The sequence below is a fragment of the Loxodonta africana genome, chromosome 16, assembly GCF_030014295.1.
Source record: "Loxodonta africana isolate mLoxAfr1 chromosome 16, mLoxAfr1.hap2, whole genome shotgun sequence".
NCBI lineage: Eukaryota > Metazoa > Chordata > Mammalia > Proboscidea > Elephantidae > Loxodonta > Loxodonta africana.
Genome location: NC_087357.1, coordinates 50614618 through 50638290, shown reverse-complemented (window position 1 = coordinate 50638290; position 23673 = coordinate 50614618).

Here is a 23673-nt window from a genome sequence, read left to right as displayed (position 1 = left end):
TGTGCCTTATGCAGTTGAGTCTTGCTTGAATTATTAGAATGAACATGCATTTCAATAATAAAAAATTAAAAACTCAAGAAATATGTATGTCAGAGGTATTGAAAAGAGTTATTTCAAATTGGGAAAAGTCTTTGGGTGGTGATGTTATTGGGAATTTTTAAACTCTTCCTGAAATGGTTTACATTTATCTCTAAAAAGCATTATTAACTTGAAAAGCAAAAATGTAATCAACCTTTTTTTCATAAACAGTTTAAATCAGTGTCCTTATTATTTACCTATTTATTGATTCCCCCATATATATATATTTTAATTTTCTAGATATTAGAGAGTTTTCCTAACCCAATAGCACAAATGTTCGGTGACCTTTTCATCCTCCTGCTCTTCCCCAGAGTAGATCCAAAATCTTGTCTTTGATAAACTGAGTAAAGAGACAGCTCACATAGTCCTTGCGTATAATAATAGGCTTCCTTGGTTACTAATTATATTTCTTTAAAATTTGTTTCTTCAAATTCTGCAAACAAAATAACAAATAATAAAAATTTTTAAATCTTCCTATCTTTGCTCTGATCATCTAACTTTGTTTGCTTCCACAGTATAGCCAGAATGGAAGAGTACGTCACCCAGAGGTAAATGTCTGCTGCTGTCATAAACACTCAGGTTTCAAGGCTCCCTGTTTAAGAGACAAAGAAAAGTTTGCTGCCATATGCATTGTCTCCAATTGTGCAATCGTCACTAACCGTGTTGGCCTGTTTGAAAATGAGAGTTGCAGCTCTTCATAACCACAGGTGGGTACTTTTCTCAACAACACAGGGAGATTCAAAACACGAAAAGAGGATAAAAGCCTTATGCCAAGACATTAACTTGGTTTATTCCTAGCCTCAGAGAAAATGCTTTTTATTGAAATGTAAATATGAGATGTAATAAGAAAAATCATTTGGATACATGAGTGAAGATTTATAAATATTTTAAAGGAACATATGAAAATATACTTCAAAACTTTTCTGAGTTATACGTACTTAAATGTAATCTATTTTTATTTCATTTCTTGGTAGTTTGGATGCTATTATGTCTCTATGTGATCAATGGATTTCAATACATATGCAAGTGAGTTTTTCATCAGGTTGAATTTATAGAGTCGAGTCCCAGGATCTAATTGAATAAATGTAATATTGATATTACTGTTGATGTAATGTAGAGTTGTTTTTTTTTTTTTTTACTTAAAGTGTTTACAATCATATGCTTTATTATTATTTACTACACATTTTTTTGTACACATTGGTTAAGAATTATTTAGTAAAAAAAAAAAAAAAAATTTTTTTTTTTTTTTAAAGGGAGTTTTAATTCCAAAGCATTTGTGTTTTTTATAATACTTTTTTTTATTTCTAGATTTTTTGCATTGGGTGTAAATATTGTTGTCCACAGCATTTGTCCTCTTAGGAACATAAAATAATTTATTGTTAATATTAACCAGAATTTCTATATCCTTAATTTTTGGGTTTGCTGATCTATAAAAAGCTGAGAAAAGAAATTAAAAATTTTTAATTTTATTTTTCTCTACTTTTCCCACACATTTTGGCACGATATTATTTGTTTACTCATTCATTTATTCCTTTAGTCAACAAATTTTTATATAACATCGAATTGCACCAAGCTCCCTTTGAGAATCTGGGGGGAAAAAGGAATAAAAAAAGATATAAAAAAAGGAGTATTTGTTTTAGTGGAAGAGGTAACAGAAGATAAATCAATACACAATATTTCATATTAGGAGAAATGCTATGGAGAAAAATAAAGCAGAAAAGAAAACAGGAGAAACAAGAAATCAACTGTTGCTATTTAAAATCAGGTAGTCAGGAAAAGATTAGTGAAAACAGTGATATTTTAAGAAAATACTTAAAGAAGGTAACAAAGGAAGAAGTCAGAAATCTGGTATGGAGTTTACAAGCAAAAAGAAACAGCAAGAGCAAAGGCTCTAAGACGAGCGTATACTTGGAATGTTAAAGAAATAGAAAGCACAACAGTGTGGCTGGAGCCCAGTGTGGCTGGTAGCAAAGGCAGAAAACTGAGAGTGGTTGCTTCTGGGAAAAAAAGAATTGGTATTGGGATGGAAAGGACATAACACTGTTGTTTTTCATTTTAATTCTTTTAATATAGATTACAATTTTTTAAACAACATATATGCATAATTATGAAAAAAATAAATCCTAGAAAAAGAACAATGGGTTAGGTTAGAAATGTATCTACGAAAGAGGATGCCTCGCTAGATTACATTCTGTCCTCCCTGAACATTAATATATCAATGTGACATTCTGCTTGCCTTAGACAGGCTCTCAAAAACACACTCTGCAAAGATCATTGAAGAATTGTGTGTTTTCCTTGAAATGCTTGTTTAAGTATTATATGATATTTTAGAAATATCTCTTTTTCTGCCTGGGATTATTGCTTGTGACTCTAATTGAGGGCTCATTCTTGTTTTTGTTTTGTTTTGTTCTAGAAATGTATGGTCTGTGTGTTCAGAAAGATCTTTTATGTTTGTCAGTTAGAAATGTGCAGATAAAAGGTAATCCCACTAACTGCTACTAGAAGCCTATCCCCTTGGGAACAACTGTCTTCTTCTTTCCTCCTTCTCAATGTTAGCCCATCAAAGTGAGGGAGCCTTGCCCAGTTCCAGATGGGGAAGAAAAATCGTAATACAGACTCCTGTGTTAGTAGTATGCCCTTGAGGATCCAAGCTGCACCATTGTGAGCAGGTGGCAGACAACAGGTCCGTCTCCCTCCCCTATGAAGGCACTGCTTTGAAAATAACATCTGTTCACACAGATTTACTTTGCAAAATGCAATTCTCAGAAAATCAGTAGAAATCTCATGCTTCTGCAGGAATATAGAGCTTTCTGTACTGTAACAGGTACAGAAAGATACATGATAATATCTATTTTAATAATTTATTAACACCAATAAAACTTAACTCTCCTCATTGGTAAAGATGCTAAAGCTGTGGAGCATGTCTGTGTCCCAAAAGGTATTTTAAAAAGTCTATTATTATAAAAAAAGTCTAAAATTGTTTAGTGACATAGACTAAAAGATAATTTTTTTTTTTACTTTTAAACATATTGTACTCTCTCTGTAACAGAGTACTTGACTTTAGATAGTACTCTAAAATACACTTTTACAAGCAGACTGCTTTGTGCTTCTTTGAAACTATTCACTACACTGATTTCCTATATGTAATACTTTTTTAAAATAACACATATGATATTATATAATACATGTAAAATAATATTGCTTATATTTATTTTTGCAAAATATTGGATGGATATCAATTATATACTCAATACCACACAAGGTTCTATACAAAGGCAGAAGCAAAAATTAAAATATATTGTGTGGTAACTTTCCTTAAAGATCTTTACTTATCTTAAAGATAAAAGATGAAATTAAAGGTATATGAAGAAAACTGAAGAATTATACAAAACAGTAACCTGGACAAGATAGCTTTGGTTTCCAAAAGCACAAAGCTATACCAGGTCCTGTACGGTAACTGAAATGTGCATAGGCATAAGGCAAGCCTTTCCTTTATTTTCTCACTTCATCCTACTTCTCTCTCCTTTTTACTCCAGATTTCTCCCCATCTCTCTCCTTTCTCTAGCCCTCTCATTAATTGTCCAGACCTTTCCATCTTTCTCTAGCCACCTAGACCTTTAGATCTAGTCTTCCTTTTTATCCAATCATTTTTTTCCTCTCTCTCTCTATAAATTAAGAGTTGCATATGACAGAGAATAGCAGAGAAGGAAATTAAGAGAAACTTAAATAAAATCAAAATTTAGTATCTTCGAGACCTAGGCAGACTTCTACAGATTTGCCAATTCCATAGCACCAAACACTGAAGCTCCTGACCAAGGCTCCTTCTTTCCCTAGGCTCTTTCTCTCTTCCTGCTACACTCTCCCTAGGACATGGATTCCCTCCTTAAATGTGACTCATAGTCCAATATGGGTGCTAAAGTTCCAGGCATTACAAATGTGTTCCAAGAAGGAGAAAACTAGGACAATTGGACAAAACAAACTAAACAGGCTTATGCCAGAGAAGTAATCCTCCTTTAAAAGATTTTCTGAGAAGAACTTTCTAGTGATTTTCACATACATTGTGTTGGCCAGAGCTGTGTCAAATGACCATCACTAACTATAAGGAACGTTAGTTGATGTCCTTTTATTTCTGTTAGTGAAGAAGAATGAGTTTCAAGGAGGCAACAAGGAATTCCTAGCCCATTACTGTCTTCTTCATTCCACCTCTCTTACAGAAAATATTTGCCAAACCCCATCTAATGTGTAGAAAAAATTCTAGGATTAATTGCTAAAGTTTCTAAATTTCATTTATTTCCCCTTTTTCATGACTACTCTAAATTAGCTATTTCGAGGGAATTGTGTATAGCTGCAATTATCGCCCAAATTCCATCCTAAACTTGCCTGTGGGAGGAACTCTTCTTTCTATTTCATGTGTTTTGATACACTGACTCCTGAAGTATCTCTGGGAGGCAGAGTCTATGAGACTAAAGCCAGGAAATAGGACCGTGTGGTGGGATTATCTGTCCCTGGGAATGCCTGAAAGGTATTTGTTTACCAGCTGCTCCAACTGCAGACTGTAAATCCATGAGGAATGGAGGCTTCTTTCTGCTGCTGCGAGAAGAAATCAAGTAACAGTTTTGATACAGAGATGAAATGCAAAAAAAAAAAGAAAACTGCTACTATTTATTACGTACTTACTTTATGTCAGGCAGTGTGTAAGGAATTCGTGTGTGTGTGAGTGTGTGTGTGATTTAGGTGAAAGTTTACAATTCCTTACCTCGACTCTTCAATAATTCATAAATGATAAAATCACAATTGAAATATGTTGTCTGAAAATACAGTAAATTTCTCATATGTCAAAGCATTGTCCAAATTCAATATTCTTTTTGGTGTCCCAAGTTATTTTCTGTTTTTCACTTAAAAAACAAGCAAAACAAAACAGAGGGGTTGAACACAGGCAAGTGTAACAGAGTAGAATAAAAGGAAAGCCCTGAGCATGGATTCAGGAACTCTGAGTTGCACTCCCAGCTCTGCAACCAGTTTCTGTGACCTCTGACAAGTCACACATCCTTGGTTTTCCCGTGTGTTCTGGCAGCCAAACTCTGTCTTTAAAACCAAAAACATTTTAGGTCTCTTGCAAAATGAGAACATAGGTGAATGTTCTTGGCACAATATAAGAAGTCAATCAGTTATAGCCTAATAAGAGAGGCCAGAGCCATTAAAGCCTTAGTAAGTGTTTTCCCTGAGTTATGGACTCCTGATTCAGCAAAAGCCCGGGTGCAGATACCGCTGACAGCCCACCACACATTCTTCTACTGTGCTGCCTCCAATTTCCAGAACATTGTTTCCTGGCAGTCGGCAGGGAGTAATCCCTTTAGACCCTTTATAACTAACTGATCTGTCTCTGGCAGTCCTCGCACAGACACACATCCTCTTTAATGCTCGTCCTCTCTTTTCTAACTCTTCCCAATTCCTTTAAAGAGAACAATTTCCTGCCTCTCTCTGTTGCCTTGCTCTCTCCATCTATCCATCTTTCTCTGCCCATCTCTAGCATCATCTCTGTTCAGTTTATAACTCCAATCATGCCTACTTAGTGTCTAGGTTAGTGTTGCATCTGCATGAGGTAAAAGAAAGTTGTATCTATTGAAGTGACATTTGACTAAAGGAAAGCCAGGATCTCCCACCACCAAAGTCCTTGTAATTACCCACAACCCTCTTCAAGATCTTTAAGACATTTTCTATCATTTTTCAATTAAAAATGTTTCTCCTTAAGCTCTTGCATTTATGAAAGTTAATGTTATAAATTGTTTCTACTACAAGAGCATATTTAAGTTTTTATTTCAAATTGATACCTCAACCATACTGCATATTAAGTGATCCCTGGGTGGTGCAAACATTAAGCTCTAAACTACTAACTGAAAGGTTGGCAGTTCGAACACACTTAGAGCCACCTGGAGAAAAAGTCTGGTGATCTGCTTCTGCTCTGCCTTGAAAACCTCATCTGGTGTAGTTCTACTCTGCAACCCTGGGGCCGCCATGAGTCAGAATTGACTACTCAGCAACCGGTGTGGTTTGATTTTTGGTATATTAAGTATGTATTTCTAAACTAGCTGAGAAACATAATCATTAGTCAGATTTTGTCTATTTGTATGTATTAAGATTCTTAACTGATTAACTTTAGGAATAGAGTCAGTATTTTACTATTTGAGGAAAATGCCTGATTTCAGTGACTTAAACACTACACTCCCATTTTTCTCCATTCTTCTTACCTTTCCTTGCTTAAGAAGTCACTTAAATTCTCTAGGCCTCCATTTCTTGAGCTTATTATCTTAGTATCTAACAATATTCATCTATACTCAAAAAATGATAGGTTTTATTCCTCCCCATCTACCAGGAAATGATAATATTTAAAAAATTGTATAAATTTTAGAAACATTTGATAAAGTACCACCAAAACGCCTATAACCATCAAATCCCACTTAGAACATAAGTTCCATGAGGGCATGCATAAACTGCTCTTCCATCAAATATACATGATTAAGAACATTAAGTGGGAAACTTTTAAAAACAAGCAGTATTACATTTTTTTTCCAGGTTTCATACCTTTTTAAATTTAATGCCAAAATTACAGGGAAAATAATGTTCAAAGTAGTTCACTTTAATTAGTATCTACATTTACACACGAGTCAAATAATTCTTCACGTAATTTAAAATATATTTTTAAAAAACTATTTCTGGCAGTTTTTTCTCTACCTTTTATTAAAACCTAATGCCAAAATCTACAGAAAAGCTTAAGATAAGACCAATAATAAAAATTCTAAGAACAAAAATAACCAAAAAGAACAACTCTAATAAAAGTCAATATTGTTTAAAAGGTTACTTACTATGTGCCAATAAATGTGTTATATAATTTACATAAATTATATTTACTTACTTCTAGCACCCTGTTCAAGTCTACCAGGCGCTCCTTGGAAACTCTATGGGGCAGTGCTACTCTGTCCTGTAGAGTCGTTATGAGTCGGAATCGACTCGACGGCACTGGGTTTGGGTTAGCGCCCATAAAGATAATTCTCTAATTTGTCCAAGAACCCACAATTAGTCATAGCAGAAGTAGCATAACTTCCGTCTCACTCTAAAGTTTGTTATCTCTCAGTATGGTTTCTGCCTGAGCTTTATTTTCTTCATTTATAGCTGCTATAAAAAAAAAAAAAAAAAAAATTTACTGGGTGCCGTCAGGTCAATTTTTGACTCACAGCAATCCCATGTGACAAAACAGAACTGCTTCATAGGGTTTTCTTCATTGTCATCTCTATGGGAGCAGATCACTAGGTCTTTCTCCCATGGAGCAGCTGGATAGGTTTGAACTGCTAACCTTCTGGTTCTCAGCCAAGCACTTAACCTTTGAGCCATCAGGGCTCCTTTATTTACAGCAGCACCTATACAATAATTAGTATATATCTCTGAGAATATTTAACTTAATTAGTTGAAAATAATATTGCCTCAGATTCTAAACCTACTCATTTAAAAGTGTTGAAGCCACAAGCTCAGTTAAAAGGTTTAGTAAATTCCCTGGAATGTTCAACCAAAATTGGGAACCACTTGCACTAGATTAAAAACTTTTTCAATACAAAAAAGCCTCAGTTTCAGGAAAAATGAAGTCTCATAAAACTCAGAGAAAAGTTACACAACAAAGCCCTGAAATGTTTTAAGTCAGGAGCGGTTTTGGAATTTGAAACCTAGGATTTTTTTGATTTGAGGTTTCAACAGGATCAGGCTGCACAAACTGCATGGTTCTCATCATCAGCTCTGTGTTTAATGATTTTTAATTAATCCTCTCTTGTCATTAAAGTACCAAGTTAAAAAATTTCTTCAAACGGTATTATTGTGGTCAAATGCAGTTTAACCCAATGGGACACTGTAATAAGGTAATGGCACCCAGGTTGGACAGATCCAATAGTCAGGTTATTTAACAGATGCTAACCACACTTTATTTTGTATAAAAGCTTATTACAGTCTGTAGATATTTATAGACTTCCTTATATAAATTCTAAATAACACTTCCAGGAAATCAGAGACAATAAGGAACCTAAAAAAAAAAAAAAAAAAAACCCAAGTCACAAGTTCATAAAAAAAAAAAAGACATATTCTAAATTACATATACCAAACTGTGCACCTGATTACTGTGATTTTCATTAGGACTCTTCACAAATATTTTGGTTCTTCTCCTTCATAGCATGATTGAACTTTCCTTGTGCACTTGAATTTTGGCATGGCCACGCACCTTTCTCTTGGCCAATGAAATGTGAAGAGCAACATGTGTTACTACGAGAAAGAAGCTCTAGGAACATGTACATCTATACTACATTTTCTTTGGCTCTGACACACAACTGAAAATGTTTCAGATGAAGGTCATAACATCATCCTGAGTCCTGGAGTGCAGAGGAAGTGGAGCTGAGCTCCCAAGCAACGCATAATAGACATGCTATGTGGGCAAAACATAAACCTTGCTGCTTTAAGCCACTAAGGTCTTGGGGTGTTGTTTGTTACCACAGCATTGCCTAGTTCATCATGCCTGAATTAATTGCAGACCAAACATCTCATGTCTTTCCTTAAAATAGATACTAACACCAAAACGGTCCTTTTCAAATATAAATTTGTAATTTAAAACTAATTTTAGAGTGAAAAAAATGTAACAGAACAATGTATTAGGAAAACGCAAGTTTCCTACATATTTAATTTCCTAACAACTATTGAGTGCAATAGCAAAACGAAGAAAAAAAATTCAACTTTAAATTGTGTGTGTCAATGAGAGTTTTGTGAAAGGAACGGAGTGAAATTTAGCCTTGTTACAACACAAAGCAATGGTCTTAAGAAATGGATTTTGAAAAGAAGGGGCAAACCCTTCAGGCTGCAATAAACAGCTTGTGGCAGCAAAGGAGCTGTTACACGTTTTCAGTTTAAAAGGTAAATCGCTCTTTTACTGACAGCAGTTCTCTACAGTGAATTCTACAGTGAATGGCAAAAAGGGACCAATGGGGTTTTAGAATTAGCAGGGAAAACACATTTGTCTCAGGGGTAAAACATACAAAGATACAAAGATTTTTCTTTAAAAAAAAAAAAAGGTTATAAAAACACTGGATAATCAAGGCTCTCTTCACAATTAGATCAGTTCATTCCAAAATCATGAACCCTTTCATATTTTTGGCCTGAAAGGGTCACAGCCACAGTGTTTTGACATTTTTATCCCCTAGGACTCTCCTGACATCTGATTAGTTTCATACAAACTTCCCTTACCTTTCTTTAAAGTTAATTTTCTCATCTTTTAGCACCATTTTCCTGTTTCTTTTAAAAGCTTAGGAGGTGCTGACATATGGAGTTTGCTTGCAACAGCAGAAAAAAACTGGGAGTAAAGGTATACATTTTTAAATTCAGGTCAGGAAAACATACCAACTTCCTTTAAATAGTCCAAGCCATCGCATTGTAGCACCTGGCACAGTGTCTACATGTAATATTCTACTCTCTTCTCTAAAGACAACAAAATGCATTCCATCTTAATTCATGATTTCATGTTTCAGGCTTTGGTGTAATAGCACAAATGGTCTCTCACATAAATGGTAACAGTTTAAAGGATCACAGCCTAAACAGGACCTGTTTTCACGTGTCAGATCACATTTCTTCCACACATTAGATTTATGTTCAAATCCCATGAAAATGAGGGAAAGATTTCTTGAGAAGCTGTTTGCTAAGCCATACTGTAACCTCATGCAAAAATACTGAACTAAATGACATAATTTCTATCCTCTATTAAGACTTACTTTTAATCAAAATAACTTTATTTTTTATCATTAAAACATGTATTATGCCAATCATTTTCACAGCAATACCATATTACTAATATTGAAAATCCCATATGAAGTAATACCACCAATACTCACAAAATATATACTTTATTTTTAACAAGCAGAATGAGTACTCCTTTAGCACAGCTACATTTGCAACCTACAAACTCAAACTAATAGAATGACTTTCTACAGAGGCGTTTTCTTTGCCTGCTCTTCATCCTGTTGGTGAAGGAAGGATTCTTGCCCTAGGATTACAGGGATGTCTGAAAACACATCACTCCAGACTGGACAAATGAGATTGACAGTTTATTCGTCACATGTACTCACACCCTGGACACTGTTCGTCGTGCAGTTTCACGTGGAGTTTGCACTCAGGAACGTAATGACCATGCAGGTTTTGTGGTAATAAGACCGTAGGATGACCTCTGTTTACCACACGAGAATGTGATTGGCTTGTTTGAATAATGCTGTGGGTTGGAAAGGAACTGAAGTCCACTACTGACGGAGAACCAGGCACTATGCCTGGACCCCATGATAAAAAAGGTTGTTTGGCTAGAGGATCTTATCCATGGGAGTGGAGGGGAAAGGGAATTTGGGATTAGGCCATTTGAGGTCCTCCTGATTTTATCAGAAATTAAGGCAGTAAAAACCAAAACCAAACTCAGTGCCGTCGAGTCGATTCCGACTCATAGCAACCCTACAGGACACAGTAGAGCTGTCCTATAGAGTTTCCAAGGAGCGCCTGGCAGATTTGAACTGCCGACCCTTTGGTTAGCAGCCGTAGCACTTAACCACTATGCCACGAGGGTAAGGCAGTAGTTAAAATTAAATCTTCACTTCAGGTCTTCCATGACAAAAGGCAGTTTCCTCTTCTAAACTCATAGACATGTGAAAGATAGGTTGGCAGACAGATAGGTAGATAGATAAAAGCAAGTATCCAAACACAGAATTCAGTCCTCCTGAGCTAGTAGTAGTTCTCTGGAGAAATGACAGATGACAAATTCTTTCACAATGTTTTTCACTAGTGAAATAAGCTCTGAAGTAAGATTATCCCTCTCCCCCCGAAAAAAAACTGAATGAGACTATAAAACCTATCATTATTTATTCAATTAAAAAAATACTTACTGTACAAGTGTTTTATGCACAAGAGGGAAATGGAAGTAGAGTGAGAACCTGGATTCAAATCCTGCTGCTACACTAACTAGCTGTGTGACCTACAGACAAGCACTAAACCTACATAAGCCTCAGTGAGATTATTAATACCTATGCTATAGGTTGTTACAAGAATTAAAAAACAATGCATGGAAGTCTGGCACTAAGAGTGGCATAAGAAGACACTCAATAAATGTTAGTTCCTGTGAAGGACCTTACTAACGTTCACCAATATCCAGGTTCTTGTTATTCCAGGAAAATAGATGATTATATTTCCCAGCCATTTACACTCAGGCATCAACATATGACTAGTTATTACTAGTCACAAAACACAGTACTTCATGTTAATTTTTTTTTCATAAAAGATAAAGGTAATTTTTTGGAAGCACTAGTGGTTCAGTGGTAGAATTCCCTCCTTCCATGTGGGAAACCCAGGTTCGATTCCCGGACAATGCATCTCATGTGCAGACACCATCCGTGTGTCAGTGGAGGCTTGCATGTTGCTCTGATGATGAATAGGTATAAGACAGAATAGTAAGAAGAAAGGCTAAGACAGAATAAGAAGAAAGGTATGGCAATCTTCTAACAAAAATCGGCCAATGAAAACTCAGTGGATTACAACAGTCTGATCCACAGCTGAGCATGGGGGAAGCCTTAGGACTGGCAAAGTTTAATTCCATTGTGTATAGGACAGTCATGAGTTGGGGGCCAACCCAAGAGCAGCTAACAACAATTTTATTGCAACTACCTGAAGACTTATTCTCAAAACTTTTGTGTGTGTGTGTGTGCAAAGAAACCAGTAACTAGGAACTATATATTTTCTCTTTTTAAGCAGAATATAGAAATACTCATTTTTTTTCACATTATGTAAACACTAAACATCTTTCTGCGGTAGAGAAATACTTGAATCTTATTAGCTTGCTTTCCTTCCTCCTTGACATGTTTTGATAGTTCTACTCATCAAATGCAAAATTTGAGTCCACAAATTAACACTTAGCATTCTTATCATTGGAAAGAACCAGTGATATACTTCAAGTACTTTGGTACCATCAAGAATCCACTGAAGAGGAAAAAGAACTCAGAGATAGGAAGAAAATATTTATGTGATTCAGCAGAGGTTATGCCTGATGGAGAGATCAAATGTATTTACTGCTTCAATGAGCCAGTTTAAATTCACCAGATGTGATGGAAGTGAAGGGGCTCGAAAAAATATTTGACTAAACAATTCCCCCTTATATGGTTTCTTACTGCTTTATTTTCTGACCATATTCTTTCCAGGTGCAATGATCAGCAGTTGGAAATCAAAACATTTATAAACATTTATAATGCTCAGACCTTAGATGCATGGAAAAGTATTGTTTATGTCAAACGAACTAGTGAATGCATCAAAGATAATCTAGATATATTAGTCAGAAGCTGTCCTTGGACACAATACTAGGCTTGAGGTTACTAGTATATTTCAAATGAGAAAGAGAAATTTTTCATGTCATCTAACACTCTTTCATGCTTAAGAATTATATAAGAGACAGACCATTATTATCCCTAACTTTCAGATTATGAGTCACAGGGATATAACATGGCTTGCATAAATTTATATATTCTAGGGCTTGGAATATAATTCCTTTCCCTCAGTTTCTAATCCTCTGGTAGTCACTAGTGTGCCATGCAATCTCCAATGTTTCGTATTTCCATTTTCAAGGCACAGCCTAATAAATTTTAAGGAAAAATAAAACAGAAATACCTATTAATACACTGGATTTTGTTTTGAATCAGAAGAACACCACTGACTCTTGCTATAAAGATCATGACCAGGATAATTTTCTTCAATAAGAAGCTTTGGCATTTGGATGTAGACTTCTCTTCCTCTTAACCACAAAATAGTTCTTAATTTTTCACAGTAATAAAAGTATAAGCTACACATTAAAAACACAGGTTGAAAAAAAACACTATTCAGTTGCTATGTACAGGTGGGCCTATACCCAGCTCTGAGATGTAGCTCTGTGCTCCTCTACTCAGAAAATATAATAGCGAGTGGCTAACACACATCAAAATTTTAAATTTTGACTTTGATGCCCTTTAACCTCTGCGTTACTCTTAATTTTTTCCACTCCCTATGTCACTCCCCAAATAATCTAATTTGCTCATACATAAAATTCATGTCTGTCATCCAATCAAATATTATCAAGAAAACATGATCCATGATAATGAGGGAAAAAAATCAATCAACTGAAACTTACTAGAAGCTGACAAAGATACTAGAATTTGCAAATGAGATGGTAAAACAGTTATTATTACAACTGTATTCTATGTATCCAAAGATTTAAGAAGATACATGGAAGCTATAAAAAGATTTAACTGGTGCTCCCTCTGCTTGGAACTCTTCCTCCAGATGTCAACAGAGCTCCTTCCTTTATCGTTCAAACATCTTCTTCAGGTGTTTACCAAATATCACCTTCTCAGGGACGAGCCTAATTAAAATACTAATCTTAAAACCCACTCCTCACCACACTGTCCCTTTCCTCTTTCTCTGCTTTTTCTTCACAGCCCTTATCATAATCTAAAATACTATTAAAGTATTTATTTATTTTGCTTACTGTTTGCCTTTCTTCTTCAGAACATCAGCTCCACACCAGCAGTGACTTTTATCTGTTTTATTCACTGATATTACTCCAGAGATCTAAAACTCAATAAAAACTAGTTGAATAAATAAATGAATGAACACAGTATCTGGAAACAAGCATATCTATCTTTGCCATGATCCTAAAACACCATATGATTAATATCTCTTGTTAGAAAACTAAGAAAATCCAGCTTCCTGCTCTGCTCAGTTGCTTGTTCCCTCTACCAGACCAAGAAACACTTTTCAGTCTGTAACCCCTTCCCTCAGCAGGTCCAGTTCTAACTTCTTTGCTGTCTAGATGATTCTGGTTAGCTAATTTAACTTACTGGCTGGTGATAGTCCCCAGAATTCTACTTCTCCAAGTTATGCCAGTTTTGGAAAGGAGTTTTTGAGCCACAGCTCACCCCGAGGGATCTTCAGACCAGCCATTTTACTCTTTGGAAGTTGGCATAGGATAAAATTATCTGTACTGTCAGCAGAAAGTGTGAATTATTATTTTTTTTTAATTCTACTTTTCTTCCCATGTGTGTCTATTTATTATGAGGTGCAGTAATAACTATCCAGATCTTTGACTATATATCTGTGGGTCAGTTGTAGGACACGTTGGTAATCATCAGCTTCCATTTCCCTTAAGTCAAAGGGAGGTGCTGACTCTACAGAGTGGGATAAAATAGTCTCTCTAGATCCCAATAAAAGTGGACATTAAAAGCTAATGCATATTTTTATGATTTCTGTGGGTCATGTAAAGAGTATAAAAGAAATTAAAAGCCCCTCAGAGCAACATTTGGGAACCATTCACTCCAAGGGCAGGACAGAAACATTGTTAATGGAGGAAATATTATTTCTAAATATGAACTAAAAGTATACTGTCTCTTAAAATATTAATGTTTGTCCTTGGAAAAGGTGATTATTGAATAGGTCATTATTTATTATGTAATAGTAAAGGGCCAGCAGGCTGTAGCTCCCACTAGAAGGAGTATTGAAAAGAAAACTTGAATTGAAAGAAAAGTATTGCTCTGGCCTAGGAAATGGCATAGGAGCCCACCTACTTCATGTCCTCTGCACTTACCACTGCTCCCTAAGGCACTTGTGAAACTAACAACCAGTGAACATTAGTACTTGGCATATCTTGAGAGGGTGCAACTCAAGAGTGGAGGCTGACACAGGGGGGAAGGTGGAAGAAGTGGAGATGCAAGCTCTTTTACTGTGGAAAAAGATCCCTGTTTCAGTCTGAAGGGCTTAATAAAAGGACCCCTTAGAAAACTCATGCCAACCTGAAGCCAAGAAATACAGGCAGGGCAGGAGCAAGGGGAAATGTCTCCTGGGGACTTTTTTCCCAAGGTCCAAGGAACTGGACCTTGCTGGAACTTTAACCTTTACATTTTTACAATGCAATTTCCTTCATAAATTGTGCATATTAAAAGTGGAATGAATAAGCCTTTTGTGTTAAAATAACATTTAGCCAAGGCCAAGGCTAAAGCTGAATATCACCATCCTAGAATTAACTTTTGAGATACACAAAACACATCCCAAAATGATGAAATAGAATCTTAACTCTATTGTTTTTAGAGTAATATCAAGATTTTATCATTATTTTATTGTTAAAGTACATAAAAAATATTTTTCAAGTCTTCTGGGTCTACACCTGGGAGTGGAATTGCTGGGTCATATGGGAGAACTACTTTTAATTTTTTGAGGAGCTGCCACATTCTTTTTCACAACAGTTGTATCATTTTGCAAATCCACCAGCATGCCAACATTTCCACACATCCTTGTCAACATTTGTTATTTTTTTTTTCTTTTTAATCTTAGTCATCAGAGTGGTATCTCATTGTGGTTTTGATTTGCATCTCTCTGATGGCTAATGACATTGAGCACCTTTTCATGTGTTTAGTGGCCATTTGAATGTCCTCTTTGGTGAAATGTCTATTCAAGTCCTTTGCCTATTTTATGATTGGGTTATTTGTCTTTCTGTTGTTCAGTTATCAAAGTTTTATACGGATTTTGGCTATTAGATTCTTGTCAGGTAAATAGTTTCCAAAGATATTCTCCTAGTTGGTGGCTTATCTTTTCACTTTTTTGGTAAAGTCTTTTGATAAATAAAAGTTTTTAATTTTTATGAGGTACGATTTATTTGTCTTTTGCTGTTTGTGCTTTTGTTATTATATTAGATAACCCATTGTTGAAAAAGACTTGAAAGCAGAGACTCAAATTAGAGACTTGTACACCAGTGCTCACTGCAGCACTATTCACAATAGCCAAAAGGTGTAAACAACCTAAATGTCCATCACTAGATGAATGGACAAATGTGGTACATACATACAATGGAATTCTACTGAGCCAGAAAGAGAAATGATGTCCTGATACATGCCACAACATGGATGGCCTTTGAAGGCATTATACTGTGAAACAAGTCAATCACAAAAGGATAAATATTGTATGACCTCACTTATATAAAAAGACAAGAAAAGGCAAACATATAGAGAACAAAGTTTATTAGTGGTTACCAGGGGAAAGAAGGAGGAGGAAAAGGCGGGGGGGGCGTTAACAGTGATGGAAATACTGTGTTGATTAAGGGTAGAGTTGCACAGCCCATTATTGTAGTTGTGTCAATAAGTTGTACACTTGTAAAAAGTTGAATGGGCAAAAGAGTGATAGATATATTTACAACAACAACAACAACAACAAAAGAGTAGCTGCTGAGGCTGCTTATGCACAACCAAAAACCTCATGGGATTTGGCTTTTTGGCTTGGAGATTTAGGGTCATGGTTTCACGGGACAACACAGTTAATTGGCCTAATAACGTGGTTAGTGCCTCTGTTCTATCTGCTAGTAAAATGCATAGTGCCTGGGGTCTTAAAAGCTAGCAAGCAGCCATCCAAGGCACAACAATTGGTTTCTATTTGCCTGGAACAACAGAGGAAGAAGGAGAGTCAGGAATAGGGGGAGGATATAAAATATGTGGCTAATTAGCTCCATGAACAACTGCCTCCCTTGCCACAAGACCAGAAGAACTGGATGATGCCTGGCTATCATGACTGAACATTACGATCTAAGATTCCATAGAAGAATCCTGATAAAAAGGGGGAAAATGCAGAACAGAATTTCAAATTCTCATGGACTCCAGACTTTCTGGAGCCATGAAGTTTGGATGAACCCCTGAAACTACTGCCCTGAGATAATCTTTAAACCTTAAACCAAAAATATTCCCTGAAGTCTTCTTAAAACCAAACAATATTTTAGCTTAACTAGTAAAAAAAGGTCTGCCTTGAGCATTATGCTCTTTTGAGAACTATTTGTATGGGATCAAACTAACAACAGCAACTCAGAAGATTATATAGGAACCTTAGAGGACAGTGAATTTTTGTTAACTGGGGAGGAACAACTTAGAAAAGGAGGGTGAAAATGGTTACACAATTTGAAGAATGTACTCAATGTCACTAAATGGTACATGTAAGAACTGCTGAATTGGTGTATGTTTCGCTGTGCATAGTCTCAAAATAAATAAAATTACATAAAAAAATTTCTCAGCTCTATAACTTGCTAATTCCACCCGCACACAATACACTGAATATTTTAAATATTAAGCACATGCTCATTTTCAACTGAGATCAGTGGAGGAGCAAGATACGTTTTGGTTCAGCTAAATCTCTATAGGTTACAGCTGAGGGTGACATTGCCACAAATTATTTTCTTTTTATCTGTAATAGTAACAAACTAAACTCTTTAATTTAGACTCGAATATTTGATTGACGGTGAAGTTGCCGTTTCGTTCAAGCAGTCCCACAAGCTGAAGCTTTGCACACATCTCGAAGATGCTTTTTTTAGTATTTACAGAAGCAAACTTCTTGCCTTCTAATTTTTCTGAATGATTTTTTTGTTTCTACTTATGCTCTGTAACACAGCCCAGTGAAAAGTCCTTAAATCACTGATCTATAAAGGTTCCAATGAAGCTATGTAATTGACTTTCAAGATAATAAAATTGTCTTTGAATTCCCAACTACATATCATATTTCCCTGCAGTACCAATGTTAGCATGTTTTATTAAGGAATAGGACACAATCATTGTGTAAGAAATACCCGAAAGTGGAAGACATCAGTTTGGGTACGCGATTCAGTGGTTTACCCAAACCAAGCCCACTGCTCTTGGGTCAATTCCAACTCACAGTGGACAGAGTAGAACTGTCCCACAGGGTTTCCAAGACTGTAAATCTTTACAGAAGCAGATTGCCACATCTTTCTCCTGTGGAGCCGTTGGTGGGTTCAAACCACAGACCGTTTTATGGTTAGTAGCAGAGCATTTTAATCACTGCACCACCAGGGACCCTTCAGTGGTTTACGGCGATCTCTTTTCTCTAAGCAATCACTGGTTTTTAGTAAGTCTACTTTGGTATGAACATAGCATTTGCTACATATCTACTTCAATATTTTTATCTGCAAGTGTAATATTAAAGCTTTCTTTTTTTATGACATCTTTTTAACATGTAATTACTGTTCTTCCAAATTATTTGCCCTTATCGTGCTCGTGCACGAAAAAAATCTTCCAACTTTCTTGCATATCATGCAGATTTTCCACAGCTGAAGAGAAATGATGGAAGAATCTCTCTTTGCTACAGCCAGTTATTCTGTGACATGTTTTGTGCTACACCTGCATTCTGAACACAAAATTGGCATTCATGATTAAGACGTGGTATGCTTCCAAAGTCATTGAGAACACTTCCACGTATATTCTGTTGCTGATGATATTTGCATGATGCTGAAGTAGATATTCAGCTATTTACAGACCAAAGGCCAACAACTAAATGACAAGTACCCTACTCTGGTCATACACTCAAGTCAAAATTTGCTGCATTCCTACTGTAAACCTATGCAGACTGGGGTATCAAACTTGTAGAGATTGAAGAATAAAAAAGCAAAGGGAAGGGAGGCTTAATTCACCTCCATCCTCTGGGCTACAGTGGAGAACAGCACTCACATAATCAGTAAATAAGGGCTCAGAATTTCTGGTGGTGATCGTTATCAGATAGTAACCCATGGTATAACCGAGAGCAATAATGCACTGGAAGGGTGTTCTAGCCACTACGTGTGTAAGATCAAATAAATGAAACTCCTTTTGATTAGACCTATAGATTGGAGAAAATGTTTCCTTGAAGGAAGAAGAGAAAGGCCATCAAATAATTGGATTAAAGATTAAATTACTCTGCTTATAAGTTGACTGAAATTTTAATTGTTGAACACATTGCATATGGATATAAGCCCATAACATGACATTAAAAAAGAGAGAGTAAATATTGTTACTAACAACAAGCCTTTCCCCCATGTATCTGTCAGTTTGTCGTACCGTGGGGGTTTGCGTGTTGCTGTGATGCTGGAACCTATGCCACCAGTATTCATATGCCAACGGGGTCACCCATGAAGGACAAGTTTCAGCTGAGATTCCAGACTAACACAGACTAGGAAGAAGAACCCCAGCAGTCTACTTCTGAAAAGCATTAGCCAGGGAAAACCTTATGAACAGCAGAGGAACATTGTCTGATATAGTGCTGGAAGACGAGCCCCCAGGTTGGAAGGCACTTAAAAGATGACTGGGGAGGAGCTGCCTCCTCAAAGTAGAGTCGACCTTAATGACGGGGATGGAGTCAAGCTTTTGGGACCTTCATTTGCTGATGTGGCATGACTCAAAATGAGAAGAAATAGCTGCAAACATCCATTAATAATCGGAACCTGGAATGTACAAAGTATGAATCTAGGAAAATTGGAAATCGCCAGAAATGAAATGGAATGCATAAACATCGATGTCCTAGGCGTTAGCGAGCTGAGATGGACTGGTATTGGCCATTTTGAATCAGACAATCATATAGTCTACCATGCTGGGAATGACAACTTGAAGAGGAATGGTGTTGCATTCATCGTCAAAAAAAATGTTTCAATATCTATCCTGAAGTACAATGCTGTCAGTGATAGGATAATATCCATACGCCTACAAGGAAGACCAGTTAATACGACTATTATTCAGATGTACGCACCAACCACTAGGGCTGAAGATGAAGAAATAGAAGATTTTTATCAACTGCTGCAGTCTGAAATTGATCGAACATGCAATCAAGATGCATTGATAATCACTGGCAATTGGAATGCGAAAGTTGGAAACAAAGAAGAAGGATCAGTAGTTGGAAAATATGGCCTTGGCGATAGAAACAATGCTGGAGAGTGAATGATAGAATTTTTCAAGACCAACAACTTCTTCTTTGCAAATACCTTCTTTCACCAACATAAACGGCAACTATACACATGGACCTCGCCAAATGGGAACACACAGAAATCAAATTGACTACATCTGTGGAAAGAGATGATGGAAAAGCTCAATATCACCAGTCAGAACAAGGCCAGGGGCCAACTGTGGAACAGACCATCAACTGCTCATATGCAAGTTCAAGCTGAAAATGAAGAAAATAAAAGAGCAAGTCCAGGAGAACCAAAATATGACCTTGAGTATATCCCACTTGAATTTACAGACCATCTGAAGAATAGTTATGATGCATTGAACACTAGTGACCGCAGACCAGATGAGTTGTGGAAGGACATCATCCATGAAGAAATCAAGAGGTCATTGAAAAGATGGGAAAGAAAGAAAAGACCAAGATGGATGTCAGAGGAGACTCTGAAACTTGCTATCGAACATCGAGCAGCTAAAGCAAAAGGAAGAATTGATGAAGGAAAAGAACTGAACAGAAGATTTCAAAGGGTATCTTGAGAAGACAAAGTAAAGTATAATAATGACATGTGCAAAGAGCTAGAGATGGAAAACCAAAAGGAAAGAACACGTTCGGCGTTTCTCAAGCTGAAAGAACTGAAGAAAAAAATTAAGCCTCAAGTTGCAATAGTGAAAGATTCTATGGGGAAAATATTAAACGACACAGAAAGCATCAAAAGAAGATGGAAGGAATACATGGAGTCATTATGCCAAAAAGAATTAGTCAATATTCAACCATTTGAACAGGTGGCATGTGATCAGGAACTGATGGTACTGAAGGAAGAAGTCCAAGCTGCTTTGAAGGCGTTGGTGAAAAACAAGGCTCCAGGAATTGATGGAATATCAATTGAGATGTTTCAACAAACAGATGCAGTGCTGGAGGTGCTCGCTCTTCTATGCCAAGACATATGGAACACAGCTTCCTGGCCAATTGACTGGAAGAGATCATATTTATGCCTATTCCCAAGAACGATGATCCAACTGAAATTGGAAATTATAGAACAATATCATTAATATCATACACAAGCAAAATTTTGCTGAAGATCATTCAAAAATGGCTGCAGCAGTATATCGACAGGGAACTGCCAGAAATTCAGGCTGGTTTCAGAAGAGGACGTGGAACCAGGGATATCATTGCTGATGTCAGATGGATCCTGGCTGAAGGCAGAGAATACGGGAAGGATGTTTACCTGTGTTTTATTGACTATGCAAAGGCATTCAACTGTGTGGATCATAGCAAATTATGGATAACATTGCAAAGAATGGGAATTCCAGGACACTTAATTGTGCTTCTGAGGAACCTTTACATAGATCAAGAGGCAGTTGTCCAGACAGAACAAGTGGATACTGATTGGTTTAAAGTAAGGAAAGGTGTGCCTCAGGGTTGTATTCTTTCATCATACCTATTCAATCTGTAGGCTGAGCAAATAATCTGAGAAGCTGGACTACATGAAGAAGAACGAGGCATCAGGACTGGAGGAAGACTCATTAACAGCCTGCGTTATGGCGATGACACAACCTTGCTTGCTGAAAGTGAAGAGGACTTGAAGCACTTACTAATGAAGATCAAAGATCACAGCCTTCATTATGAATTGCACCTCAACATAAAGAAAACAAAAATCCTCACAACTGGACCAATGAGTAACATCATGATAAACAGAGAAAAGATTGAAGTTGTCAAGGATTTCAATCTACTTGGATCCACCATCAACAACCATGGAAGCAGCAGTCAAGAAATCAAAGGATGCACTGCATTGCGTAGGTCTGCTGCAAAGGACCCCTTTAAAGTGTTGAAGAGCAAAGGTGTCACCTTTAAGATTAAGGTGTGCCTGACCCAACCCATGGTATTTTCAATCGCATCATATGCATGTGAAAGCTGGACAATGAATAAGAAAGACTGAAGAAGAATTGATGCCTTTGAATTGTGGTGTTGGCGAAGAATATTGAATATATTACAGACTGCAAAAGAAGGAACCAATGTGTCTTAGAAGTACAGACAGAAAGCTCCTTATAGTCAAGGATGGCGAGACTGTGTGTTACATACTTGGGACATGTTGTCAGGAGGGATCAGTCCCTAGAGAAGGCCATCATGCTTGGCAGAGTACAGGGTCAGCGGAAAAGAGGAAGACCCTCAACGAGGTGGATTGACTCAGTGGCTGCAACAATGAGTTCAAGCATAACAATGATTGTAAGGATGGCTCAGGACCGGGCAGTGTTTCGTTCTGTTTTGCTTGGGGTCACTATGAGTCAGAACCGACTCTATGGCACCTAACAAAAATGAAAACAACAATCAAGCCTTTATTTTTGTCTCTTTTTAGTTTGGTTTGGAATGGAAAAATAATTCTGCCTATTTAAAGTCTATGATATCCTGTTACAATAGATTACATTTTCCAGTGGTAAAATGTTGCTACCTTGTATAGCATGGCTGGGAAAGCAAATATGCAATAGCAGGGTTTCCATGCAACAACAGGGTGCATAAATAGAGGATGTAAATGTTCAAACAACTGTGCCATTTACAAAAGAAATACTCATTTTTAAATATTGCATTCATTTCAGACATTCACTTTATACTTTGCAGGCTGTTATGACCTTTCTGATAATACTTTTTAAATTAATTTGTTAAAATATGTAACTGCTTTAAAAATGGCATAGATCTTGTATTACTGAGAAAGGACCACAAGTCATAAGTATATCTTTCCGAGTTAACATAAAAGATTAAATTATCATGTCAGACTCATAGAGAATAGACATCTTATCCACAATCAAACTTTATTAATAATTTCCAGAATATAAAGAAGCAAAAGGCACAGGCAAAGCAGAGAGAGTTCTACTGCTTCCTGCATGGCTCCCCAGGTCCTCCTCCTTTCATTGGGCATGTGCCTTCTGGCCAGAATAACAGCTAAGTTCTCTAAGTTAGGGCTGTAGATTGTCTTCCAAAACAGGAACTGTTTAAATTATAAAACATATCCATTTTATAACAACAAGAGTTGCACAGCTTCTATGGCATTCTCCAGGGAACTAAGCATCATAAATCCATAAGTTGTAGGTTTGTTTACCATAAGCAATTGCAAAACAAAAACATCCTACTGAAAGCATTTTATAGATAAGAACTTACCTCCTAGCAAATAAATACCATTAGCCTGTTTTCCCAGAGGTCCAGTTATCATATTTATAAGAAGAGTAGACAAGCTACCTGCTATGTATTCTCTTCTCCTGTAACATCCCCATAATTATCGTGGTAGAAACAAATCACAGGCCTGTAGCTTTACTCATTTTCTCTCCTCTAAGTTTAAGTTTGCCAGCAAATTTTCTTTGGGAGTTCATAAGCCTATCCTTGGGCTTTTGACCAAGAAGATGAGTAATTCCAGCAGATCCACAGCTGAAGTTGATTGAACTTGAATTTAAATTCTCTTGTCATCAGCTCAAAACCCTCATGTCTCATTTTCATATATAAATTTTATTATTTTTATCTATTTACATGAATAAACACATTCATTGGGAAAACTAGAAAATACAGCTGTTTTAAAAAAAGCTCTAGCATTAACTACTGTAACGTATTTGTGAATACCATTCCAATATATTCCATATATAAACAATAAGAGATTTATTTGCAAAAATTAGATGTTTTGCTTCATAATCTGCTTTTTAAAATTAACAGTATATTGTGAACTCATTTCCAGCCTATCAAATATGTTTTTACAACATCCTTTTTTGGCTATATATTATATTACTACATGTTTGTACATAT